Genomic DNA, 13839 nt, shown 5'->3' with positions numbered 1-13839 from the left:
TGTTACGCAAGGTATCGTGTAATAATCCATCACACATATTATCTACAATTCAATCCAGTAATGTTTGTATTTTAAGCTCAGTGGCTGAAGTGGTGACGTTTCCAGTTACAAATGCTGCGGACTCTGGGTTGATTGTTCGCAGGAAATTAACAATTTTCCTCTCTTACACAGGAACTGGTGCGTGTACTTACAGTATATTGTCTCATGTGGTGGCATTGCATCATGCTGTCAACCGAAACAAGTATCTCGCTTCCAATGGATTTGTATCCGACAGAAGTAAAGCCGAAAAATACCTCAGGCCTTAAATCTTGAAAGCAGATGTTGCTATTGATAATAATATTATGATGACTATTTCGTTTATATGGCGTCATTCCATTTTCGACCTATGAATTGTAACGAAATTTTGAATTCCAACCAATCACAGTCATACTTTGCGATAATTTTTGCAGCTAGATTTATCACTATCAATTTGTCGCATGGTCTTTCTTTTGTTTAGTCGTTGTCGCCAACTGTTTCCCCGTAAATGGATGATCATGAATACATTAAGATGCAACTACATAGTTAAACTTTTCTTTCAACTTTAAAGCAATGAATGCAAGATTGATATTTAATATTAATATTAATATATTTACGCAGTGAAGACGACGTTCAAAACTGCGCACTATGTAGACACAAAATCTTCATGCATCTTCATTGAACGTACCTTTTAAACTTGATTTTTTCAATATTCTTCCCAGATTGCACGCATACGCGGTTGGAATATTGAACTGTGTAGATGCAGCTTTAGTTCCGTTACACACTACATCGAGAATGCGTTTGTCGAGCTATAAAAGTGCTTTCGTGTAGCACTAATTGTAACGGTCGAAATAAGGCACAGCTGACAATGGTCCTGCTTCCACAGGTAACTTAACCTATAATAATTGTAGCCTATAAAATTTGTATTTTGTGAATGAAATGAAATAATTAATAGAAATTCAGATGTTCAAATTTATGTAACATCATCGCATATCAAACCCAAAGACCTTGCATAGTAATAATGTCTTTGATCAAACTGCCTTCCGTATGCATAATAAAATTCGTGTTTTAATTAGGCCTATCAATACAGAGATGGCTTCACTGTGTAGCAACATGTCTCGCTGTGAATACATAAGCATTGGTAGGCCTATATAGTTGTCCCCACTGTTATTGTTAAATTAAATTATGATTTCAGAAGATAATGAAAATGTATTTATGTTATAATAATAAGAGAAAAGTGCAGTACATGCAATTAGCATTGTTAAACCTGTATTTCGCTTTTCGCAAATTGGCATTACTGAATAATAACATCGAATTTCTTTATTGTAGTAATCGATATTCATATACGAGTATTTCAACTTCACAATGTCTGAATAGGTTAAGTATTCGTTAATATATAATTATTAACATTTTGTGATCGAATTTTAGGGATATATTATTTACATTTTTATTTTATTCACGAAATAGTCCTAATTAATGTCACTCGAGGTCTGAGATTTCCCAGATAAATCCACTCGCTTCGCTCGTGGATTTATCGGCAAATCTCAGACCTCTCGTGACATTACTATAGATGATTATGATGTTAATGATAACGACCAGGATGATTATTATTGTTAGGAGGCATTATTGTAACAAACTAAACACAAAGAAAAGCCTCCAGCTCGCATATTACTTCTACAAAAGCATTAAAAAGTTTTCCGGGATCTAATAGCAAAGCCTCCTTTGTACAGCTTTGCGTAAATCTTGCTCCTGGTTCACGTACGTTTAAAGGCTTTCCAGTATCTAATTAGTACTGAAAATTGTAGCGTAACCATAGTTACCACACGTTCGTGTATAAGACTCTGTAGCTGCATTGCAACTACAGTATATTTTAATCCCATGGTTTCAATGAAGGGATTTCCTTTATGTTTAAGAGTTAAGAGAGGAAGCACAATACTGGATGTTCGTCTGCGTACATATTTTTGCAACGCAATAAGTTTATTCACACGTTTTAAAATATAGCGGTTTTAACAATCATGTGGATGATTAATGTCTATCCAAGCCAAGAACCGTACTACATCAAAACATTGTGACGTCACTGACTGATCTGCGATTGGTTGAGGGCCGAAGCCAAAATGCGCTATAAAATATAGTCCCATAGATATTTCATTATAACAAACATTTTTAGATACTATATCAATTCAAATCAATGCAATGCAATTAACCATTATGTTACATCGACCATGGGGAAAAATGGCTCCGAAGGGCCACTGCACTCAAAGCCGCCTTACCTCACTCCACCGACCCTCTCCTCCGTCTGGTGCTTCTCTAGACACGCTTCATTCAGTGGCGGGTATGGCTTCGATCTCGGGACGTCAGTTTCAGGAAGAGTGGCAGAAAGAATTTTTTGTTACTTACGAAAAGAAGAAAGTCTGTTGCTTAATATGTAGGTTTACAATTGCGCATATAAAACGCTTCAATATTAAACGCCACTTTGATCGGAAGCATTTCGGTGATCTTACAAGTATTTATTTACAGTTTTAAAAGCTATTTTCGTAATATTTGTGAAAAGATACAAAACAAGATATGTTTATGGTATTTTCAGGATTTAGATAATATTTTATTAAGTATCTGGAAATGAACTTATTTAAAACTTTGAGTGCATATTAGGCCTACTTGATGCGTTCTCTTTCCCGGAAAGATTTTCAAATGTAACTGTAATGAACAAGGAGATGTGTCTGTTCAATAATCCATTTGTATTTGATGTTACCCAAGCATCAGAGCCAATATAGAGATGCAAAAGAGCACTCCACTAAAGTGTTTAGGAAAAAATGGATTAGATCTCATTAAATACCTACCAGAGGAGCAATTCCCTAATCTGCGCACATTTGCCATGCGTATGGTATCTATGTTTGGTTCAACTTACTGTTGTGAGCTGTTTTTCTTTTCAAAATGAATATGACCAAAAGTATCTCCAGGTCTAGGATCACAGACATGCATTTAGTTTCAGTATTACGATTGAGTTGTTCTATTTTAGAGCCAACTATATCCTTTTTAGTTAATAACAAGAAATTTCGAGGGCAATCAACAACAAAAAAATGAAAACCAGCAGTATAGGCCTACAGCAGTATTTCGTTTCATTCATATCTCATATATTTTGTTTAATATGTTTTAAAGTTAAATGACAGTGGAGCTTAGTTTTACTTTCTTTAGTATTTATAAAAAGAAACAATTGATTTTGTTGATAATTATATTGTGTTTAAATCTTTCAAGTTAAATGACAATGGAGCTTAGTTACTTTATTGGTTTTAAAAAGAAACAATTTATTATGTTGAGCATTATATCTTTTAATATATTGTGCAGTTAAATGACAATGGAGCTTTGCTTTTTTTTATTGTTTTTAAAAAAGAAATACTTTATTATGTCGATCACAAGGCAGTTCAAGAATTTTTCGTGCACATGATAAAGGAATGGTTATACAATTGAAAAATATATAATTTGCCTAATGACAGAAGGTGGCCGTCATAATTATTGTATGATACGTGTACTTCCTATAAACAAAATAATGTAAAGATTTTAAAACGAGAAATAAAAGCGGAGAAATTACTAATGCTCAAGGTGTGTCTAGTCCACCACTGCACTTCACTTAGCAAAACAACTGCCTTACCCCTCGCCTGTCAATCAAACGAATGTGGGGTGAGTAGGAACGTTCCCTCCCTACTTTGCTTATAGTCCCCATAGCTGTGTTAGATTAAAAGAAACCTAATTAATGTGTAATGTGTAATCACCACGCAGTAGTGATAGACCTACATTAGCATGATTCTTGACTGAGATAGATAATAAAATACATTTTTTTCCTTCCGAATGTAAAACTACTGCCATTCATCTAAGCTATGTTAGAAGAACTACAACCTTAACAATAAAACTTCTATCTATTAGCTAAATATGGACGGACACACACACACACACACACACACACACACACACATATATATATATATATATATATATATATATATATATATATATATGAGAAATAGACCCTCTGAATACTTATATCATCTTTTTGACTGAAAGACATATCATCTCCTTCAACAATTATGCATGATATATAGTTCCTGTATCTTTTTTTTGCATTAAACATTATTCTTAAGTGGACTGTAAATGGTTGAGTAATAATATTAACAACAGCGGCTTCAAATTGAAACTTAAAGATATTTTTATTGAATTGTAGTTTGAGTGTTAGTTTAGGCTCTGTATTATGAATGAATGAATGTATGTATATTTGTCTTTAAGCAATATACAGTACCTTTTGGTGAGGCGGTACTTCACATTATTAGTATACAGTGCCGACTCACCGTTTTACAACGCCACTCGTACAAGTCATTTAGGACATTACTTATTTTTAAGTTATTATTGCAATTCTTCCTCTAGTCTTTACTTGTCTGTTATCAATTATTCCATTACTTTATTCCTAACCTAAGATGTTGAAAAAGTGTCGTAAAATAACCTAATAAAATAAAATAAAATGTATGTATGTATGTATGTATGTATGTATGTATGTATGTATGTATGTATGTATGTATGTATGTATGTATGTATGTATGTACGAATGCATGCATGTACGAGTTCTATAACTATAATGAACAATTATAATTTAGGAAATAAACCTTAAAAAACAATAATAGTTTGGTACAAAAAAAAAATGTGCACTTAGCGGAACTTCTGACGTATAATGAAATGAGACAGCATGATCTTCTACTTGACGCCAATGCTTTATACTAAAATGTATTTTTCTGACATTTTTTTTATCATTATGAGATAATAGCGCATTTAATTAACAATTTTGTCCGTATAAATTTTACGTCAATTTTGATGACAAACATCGTGAGTTGGCGACAATTATTTAACCAGTTCATAGGCCTACTTGCTTTATCTTCGTGTTTTCACTAAACAGAATACCATGTTCTCAAACGCTATTTCCGGTATGATTACTATATAGCCTATTACGAATTAAAATCTACGACGCATTATAAGGAATTTATTGCATTTTTTTTTTTTTGTATAATGCAACTCGATAAATAATTTACATAAACTTTTTCCGTCTACATTTGCCATTATTTTCACCAATCATCATTTTACGTCTCAAACATGTGCTGAACTCTACAGCTAGAGCAACTCTGGTAAGATGTCACATGCCAGTAATTGGGGACTTTTAAAACGTATCCAACTATTGAATACATAACTAATTTTGTCCCGGAAAATCTTCCTAGTTACAATTTCTTGTATCTTCTGCGTTTGCAGTGTTGTTAAGTTCAACGAATTATCTAGCTGTTGATATGTAGTGTTGTATCGCATTTAAATTAAGCAACTCGCCACTGCACAGAGGCCAGCTAATCAGATTTGGCTGTGAACGCCACTGAATAGTGTTGTTCAGTGTGTAATTAGAAGAGGCCGTGTCGCGTTGAATCGGAATGCAGACCACACCGCAAAACCGCGGACCGCATTGCTCACCGCGGTTTAACGAAATGTGCTGTCAAAAGGACCAGGACAGCAGCGCAGCGACGGCGAGCCAACAACCCCTTTGGTCTGCAAGCGGGCACCTGCGGATCCTCAGAGCTCATCAGTACCAAAAAATCCTCACACCACTAAACTCATCGTTCAGCTCTATATAAAATTCGTATTTCAGATCTATCGAGTATTCGTTCTTTCTTTAGGCCTATTATTATTATTATTATTATTATTATTATTATTATTATTATCATTATTATTATTATTATCATTATTATTATCACTACTATTATTACTATTATTATTATTATTACTATTATTATTATTATTATTACTATTATTATTATTATTATTATTATTATTATTATTATTATTATTACAAAATACAGGGACATCATTTTATTTTTACTTCAATTTTTATTGTACCTGAGCTTTTTAATGTACTTCACTCTCACCCCTTCTACTAATGAAGTTCATTCGTCCTCCACACACATCCAAGACTGCACATACAGTCATAGTAGCCTTACGGTCATAGTGAACAGTACGTTCCAAAAATATGTTCGCGTTTTCCAGTGACGAGAGAGCTTTCAATATTGAATCATTTTCGCACAGGTACTGTCGTCCATTTCCCTACGTCGTATCCCGGTTTCCTCCACCACCTTTTAATCGCCAGCTAGTGGCTGGGCCCTCTTAGCTCTTTTCTGAAAACATTAATTTCTGTTAGGAGTTAATTGGACGTCTACGTAATATTATATACTATTAAAAATAACTTAAATAAAAGGGCCTCGTTAAGTAATTAACTGTCGCATGATTTCCTCCCTTTCTACGACCCTACGACATAACCACTTGAACGGACAGTAGATAGTATGTCTGAGTAATTTTTTCTTTTCGGATCGAGCAGAAGTGAAGATTGAGAATTTACAATACGTAAGGTACTCTTTTATAGAGTAGGTACAGAATTATTTCAACATGAGTTACTAGTACGAAGGACGAAACTGGTAATTGGAATTAGATACAATAGTCTATAGTGCGATAATATGCACAAAAGAACTGAAGCCTGTATCGAAATGAACGGCCACCATTTTAAAAAATGTGTTTAAATATCCATATTATGATTATTTTTCAATTTAACTTCATTCTCTAAATTATACGCAAATGTGCTGTAGACAGTACATTATACTCTGCATAATGAATACGTCCGAATGGTCAGCTCAGTTCGTGAGTAAAAACACTCATTGTTAATACTATACTGTATTTTGATTAAACAAAAACATAATGAAAATTATAAAATTCAAAACTACGATATTTCCTAGTTTACGTAAATGGATGAACTATTTTTCTCCCCTCCTAAACTTAGTAAAGTGATTTGTTTGTATTTTACGTCAGTATCATCGAACTCCGTTCGTGGAAGGGTGTTTTCTGTTTTCAACTGTTAATCCAAAGGTATAGCCAGGTTGATATTAAAAATATTAGTAAAAATAAAATGATGTCCCTGTACCTTTGGAAATAGCATTGCCCTGTATAAATGTTTACGTTTCTACAACCTAGAGACAATAATGCGATGTATTCTAACCAACGTAACATTTACGTTTGTCCTTCAGGCGAACATTTAATTTTTTCCTTGCTTGGCCTATATTGCTCCATTCAACTAACAGCATGATTGTATGTATGAGGAGAAGGACTACCTTACCAACTGCTTTCTAAACACTGTATTATTCTGGGTATTCTTAAATTTGCAGTAAATGTGACTCAACTTCGAACTCTATTTATCACTAGTGACAATCAAAATATGAAATTTCGTGTTCTATCCAATCCTGCTAGCGGTATGGGAAGAATGATTTTCAGTCGCAGCACGGTGACCACTACACTATTGCTTTTAGTGACTGTATAAATATGTAATGTGCGATCATACTTCACCGTTTGTTTTACATACGCCTAGTTGTATTACATTTCTGCGTTCAGAATCAGCTTTAGGATGAAACATTAAACTAATTATGCCTATGCAAATCAAGCTTTCAGGTATCACTCCCTGTAAAGTTGATTTGAATAATTTCGAGGGAAAAATTGTTCCGGGGCCGGACATCGAACCCAGGACCTTTGGTTAAACGTACCAACGCTCTCCCAACTGAGCTACCCGGGAACTCTACCAGACACCGATCCAATTTTTCCCTCTATATCCACAGACCTCAAAGTGGGCTGACAACCGTCAAGCAACCAACATTGAGTGCACACTAACTCTGTGTGACTTAAATTGTGGTTTTCTGTTAACGTACAGTCACGTGTATTATTCAAACCAAGCTTTCAGGTATAACCACAGTCTACTATATACAGTCACGAAGCTTGAGTTTTGAGGGTGCTAGAAACAATAGACTGTGACGGTACTATTTTACATTGCCTGTAATGAGGCGATATTAGCGATCCTAGTGGTGAGCAACTATCTAATGTTTGCATATTTACTACATATTGAGCTTCGCGACTGTATATAGTAGACTGTGGTATAACTCCCTGTAAAGTTGATTTGAATAATTTCGAGGGAAAAACTGTTCTGGGGTCGGGTATCGAACCCGGGACCTTTGGTTAAACGTACCAACGCTCTCCTAACTGGGCTACCCGGCAACTCTACCAGACACCGATCCAATTTTTTCCTCTATATCCACAGATCTCAAAGTGGGCTGACAACCGTCAAGCAACCAACATTGAGTGCACACTAACTCTGTGTGACTTAAACTATGATTTTCTGTTAACGTACAGTGACGTGTATTATGCAAATCAAGCTTTCAAGTATAACTCCCTGTAAAGTTGATTTGAGTAATTTCCAGGGACCTTTGGTTAAATGTACCAACGCTCGCCCAACTGAGCTACCCGGGAACTCTACCAGACACCGATCCTAATTCGACTGACGGTTACATTTAGGAGAGTATGTTATTGTAATTTTTTTTAGAGAGAAATTTTCCAAATTGCGAGATGTTCTGCTTTTTTTTTTTACGGGTTCAGGCACTTTTTTTTAACATAGGCCTAATTTATCTTACATCTGTCCTACCAACACAGAATGTCATCTTATACAGTACATTGCAACAAGTGTAATGAACTTAGTGTTCGTCTTCAGAAACAGAAAGTGATAGCCTATATTCTTCCGTAGGCGCAGAATAAGGAGTAATTACGTAATTCTGCCAGCCCAGTGCCCCTGTGTGGGAACAATGCCAATTCACGGTTCTGGATAATCCAGCGAAACCCGGTTACAACGCAGCGAGGCGCGTTAATGTGAATGCCATGTTGTAATCTCTGTCAGCTCTCGTCTGTAAAGTTCATGTCTCCCTGTTAAGATATACCGTTGTAGACCTTGTGCAGTGTTTCTCTCGTAGACGGCTGTTATGGATATCAACACTGCTGTCCAACCATTGTGTTTCCAGACAGCGATCATGAACAAAACATTACGAGGCAACTACGTAAGTACAGGAGAAACGAGAAATAACCTCTTAGAAGAGATATCCACCACAAAAAGCATTAACATAGCGACTGATGTACTGATACTTCTTGTGTATCCAATCAGGAATTCTTCGAGAATCTTTGTTCAACTGAAGATTGTTATTGAGATTCTTTCGAAGTCGTATTGAGTGGAATTCTCATGGCGTGGTGGGGGCTATGATGCCGGACCTTCACATAACACACCAACTATTTATAGCTTTTTTATTCATTGCGAGTTGAGGATTTTTCTTGTGAATATTTTGTTTTGGATTTAAGAATTTATAGTGTGAATTTATACGATGTATTCTTAACAAATTTTAATCATTATTTTAGCAATTTTCATCATGCATACAGGGTGTATCACGAGGTTTTCCCCCGGTTTATGGAGGTGATTCCTGGTGCAGTGGCGGCTCCTGCGTGTTTCTTAAGAGGAGGAAAGAAGTTAACAGCACGAAATGACACCTTCTTGAACGAAACATGCTACAAATTAGCCAACAGGCATACATGTAAGACCATGTAGTGTTGGGGTTGGCCTTCCCTTCTGTATAGCAATAATCTGTTCTTGTAAACTGAGTTTCCTAAATTTTCCAAAATAGCCTATATTATGTTTTTACTTCCATTCATTGTTGAATAATTGCACAAATTAACAATTACAAGGAAATTCACAACCTCGCAGCATTTACGAGCACACTACAGCATCACACGTGTTGGACGAGACTATAGCTACTAACACGTAATCGAACCGTTTTACGGTAATGGGAATGGGAAATAATCTAAGGAAAGCGAGAATACTGCACCCACCCAGGTGGTCTGTGTTGCCACATGTACATTTTACAAATTCAATATCACATGCTTTTGAAGAATGTCAGTTCTTGTAAAGTTATACTACCATTATTGTTCAAAGCTGCCGGTGGCCGATTACTTTTTTATGTTAAAAATAATGTAGTCTGGAGTACCTACTTTCAATTTCAAATATATTTGTACAAAATTGACAACTTGGCTGTTGCCCTGTCTAGTACACAATGAATGGAAGTGAATTTCAGGGGCCAAAAGATCTGCGATACTAACATAAAACTACTTCCACTTTGTTTTTTATAAACCTGACTTTAACTTTCAAATATCCTTGAAAGTTTCAAACCATGAATAGTAGCCTATATAAAGTGCAATGAATAATATTTTTGATTTATAATTAAAAAAAAAGTTTATATGGTGTCTTTCATAGCACTGCGTTAAAATTGTTTTTATTGTGTCTCACCTAGATTTGTTATAGTCTGGTTGAATGTACCATCGTTAGATGGCAGCGGTAGCGAGCTTGCTGCACGACCAGTCGGTTTCTATTTCCCACCCATGCTCTGATTCAGAGGAGGATCTCCTCCCTAACCGTTCATTTACTTGTTTTAAAACTCTGCTTCTTTCTCTGGCCGCTAGCGCGCTGTTCTGTATGTGTGTTAACTGCAGTAAAGGAGGAATGGATTGGCTTTCCTCCACACAAACAATCTCGCATCTTTCTCACAGTTTTCTAGCAGCACATGAGCGCGCGTCGTTTAAAACTCGATCAACCGAGGTTTTCTTATAGCTGTGAGCTTAAAAATTATTGAATCTTCCTCGAATTTCAAGAGACATACTTTATTTGGCATATATTTTCAAAAGATGAAAAATGTGAGGAGAACGTTCCTCCCTTCCCTTTCCCGAGGAACCGCCACTGTCCTGGTGTTATTTGGAACAAAAAATGTAAATACAGTAATGGGGTGACCTTCATAATTAAGGAGTTACAACATATTTTCAAAACACGCCATAGTGTATGTTTGCGCAGGACTAACGATGTGTGTGTGTGGGGGGGGGGGGATTGAACGTTTCACATTCCAAGTTATGGAGAATTCTTCATGAGAACGGACTGTATGCTTTTCATGTGCAGAAAGTGCAGCATTTAGAACCACCTGATCATGCCAACCGTTTGCCTGCCAGATCCCCAGATTTAACACCCTAGATTACTGCATCTTGGCATGGATGAAAGATATCGTGTACTAGATTAGGGTGCAAACACGAGAAGAGTTGATTCAACGCATTCTCGAGGCCACGGTGACAACAAGGAACAAATATGTGAAGTTACGAAATGATACACGCTCGGTTCACACCCGTGCGAATCTTTGCCTTCAGATGCAGGGAGGAAATTTTGAACATTTGCTTTAAATCCACTCTACATGCAAGAGACTGGTACAAAATGAAACACTTGTTTGTATTCTAACTATGATTCCCATTTTTGTCAGTGTCATCCTCAAATAAAAAGTTTTTTTCTGGTCTTTTCAAATTGCTGTAACTCCTTAATTATGAATGTCACCCCATTACTGTATTTACATTTTTTGTTCCAAATAACAATAGGAATTACCTCAATAAACCGGGGGGAAACCTCGTGATATATTGTCTCATATGAATGTAATTTCTAAATTAAGTTTATTAATATTATTGTTTTCGATTAAAGGAAACCTCTTAATAGTAGTACGAAATAGGCCTAAATAGTAGGGTTCAGGGCCTGATTTACAATTTCAGAGGTCTGGAGCTTAATTTTCTTTATGAGGCCCCGTCTTTTCATATTCATATATTCTGTCGTCTAGCTCCTTTCACCGTGTATATATTTCACAGAGGTTTTTTCATTAATTCTCTTTTTTGAGGAGAATAATTAAAAATAAAGTACTTCCTTAAGGTAATCAGTGATTATGTGTGACCACAAAACAGGTCAAAGCTGATTGAATTGGTTATATTATCTCTTGTTTCCTCTAGTGCAGTAATTCAGTAATTTGGAAGGAATGTGCATTTTTCCTAAATTATGGCTCAGGCTTATAAAAAAAACATGGCTTTCCACAATTTAGTAGCTATGCCGGATTGTTGTCTCTGTATGCCAATATCTTCATTAGTCTGTGCTGAAACATTCTCAACTTCTTGAAACTGGAGGTCTCTATAGTTAAAAGAGTTACTGCCAGTAAAATATGAACAAACATACTTCGTCAATGATCAGCGTTGTTTTTCCTGTTGTTGAATTTCAATAGCTTTTAATTCTCTTTTAATGACCTCTGACTGAAATGTGCTTGGGAATTCCATTTTTACTATGGACATCTACAAAAACACTACCATTACACACCGATAATGGTCCCATACAAACAGAAATTAGATAAGCTGCAAGGAACACAAGCATTAAACACTTGGTTTAACCTCAATACAATGAGAACTGACTGTTGTTGGACTTTGGCTGCTGAATTCATTATTAATTATTTCAATATGCTTACTGTTACAATTTCAATAAACTGTAAGCCTACATGGTAGCCAACTTTTATAAGTTGAACACATTAAACTTTGCAATCAACTTATGACTCTAAACTTAAAACAATAACGTGATTGTTATGCGTTTTCTAACATAATAATTAATTAGGTAATTATTATTTTCTCAATTCTGATTTTCAGTCGGCAGATTTGTTGCCTATTCCATTTGCACAATTCATTTAAAAAATGTCTTGTTCCTGGATTTTGCGGTCCCCCGAATCGTAAGGCCCTGAGCAAAGGCACCATAGGCTCCTGGAAGAACGTGTTTCATTGTCGTGATAAGGGGCATAAGACAACAGTGTGTTACTTCCAAGATCGTGTTTCAGTGTCCTACGCCCCTTATCAGTGTCGTGATAAGGGGCGTAGGACAGCAGTGTGATAATTTCAAAATCGTGTTTCAATTTCGTGATAAGAGGCGCAAGAATATAGTGTGTTACTTCCAAGATCGTATTTCAGTGTCGTGATAAGGGGCGTAGGACAACAGTGTGATAATTTCAAAATCGTGTTTCAATTTCGTGATAAGAGGCGCAAGAATATAGTGTGTTACTTCCAAGATCGTGTTTCAGTGTCGTGATAAGGGGCGTAGGACAACAGTGTGATAATTTCAAAATCGTGTTTCAATTTCGTGATAAGAGGCGCAAGAAAATAGTGTGTTACTTCCAAGATCGTATTTCAGTGTCGTGATAAGGGGCGTAGGACAACAGTGTGATAATTTCAAAATCGTGTTTCAATTTCGTGATAAGAGGCGCAAGAAAATAGTGTGTTACTTCCAAGATCGTATTTCAGTGTCGTGATAAGGGGCGTAGGACAACAGTGTGATAATTTCAAAATCGTGTTTCAATTTCGTGATAAGAGGCGCAAGAAAATAGTGTGTTACTTCCAAGATCGTATTTCAGTGTCGTGATAAGGGGCCTAGGACAACAGTGTGATAATTTCAAAATCGTGTTTCAATTTCGTGATAAGAGGCGCAAGAAAATAGTGTGTTACTTCCAAGATCGTGTTTCAGCGTCGTGATAAGAGGCGTAGGACAACAGTGTGATAATTTCAAAATCGTGTTTCAATTTCGTGATAAGAGGCGCAAGAAAATAGTGTGTTACTTCCAAGATCGTGTTTCAGTGTCGTGATAAGGGGCGTAGGACAACAGTGTGATACTTTCAAAATCGTGTTTCAATTTCGTGATAAGAGGCGCAAGAAAATAGTGTGTTACTTCCAAGATCGTGTTTCAGCGTCGTGATAAGAGGCGTAGGACAACAGTGTGATAATTTCAAAATCGTGTTTCAATTTCGTGATAAGAGGCGTAAGAAAATAGTGTGTTACTTCCAAGATCGTGTTTCAGTGTCGTGATAAGGGGCGTAGGACAACAGTGTGATACTTTCAAAATCGTGTTTCAATTTCGTGATAAGAGGCGCAAGAAAATATTGTGTTACTTCCAAGATCGTGTTTCAGTGTTATGATAAGAGGCGTACGACAAGTTTGTTAGTTGCAACATTATTGAATTGTGTAGAATTTCAAAGATGAATTTTACGGTGACTGAAATAAACCCGTGATCACGGG

The sequence above is a fragment of the Periplaneta americana genome, chromosome 12 (assembly GCF_040183065.1).
Source record: "Periplaneta americana isolate PAMFEO1 chromosome 12, P.americana_PAMFEO1_priV1, whole genome shotgun sequence".
In the NCBI taxonomy this organism is placed as follows: Eukaryota; Metazoa; Arthropoda; class Insecta; order Blattodea; family Blattidae; genus Periplaneta; species Periplaneta americana.
This window is presented reverse-complemented; position numbering follows the sequence as displayed.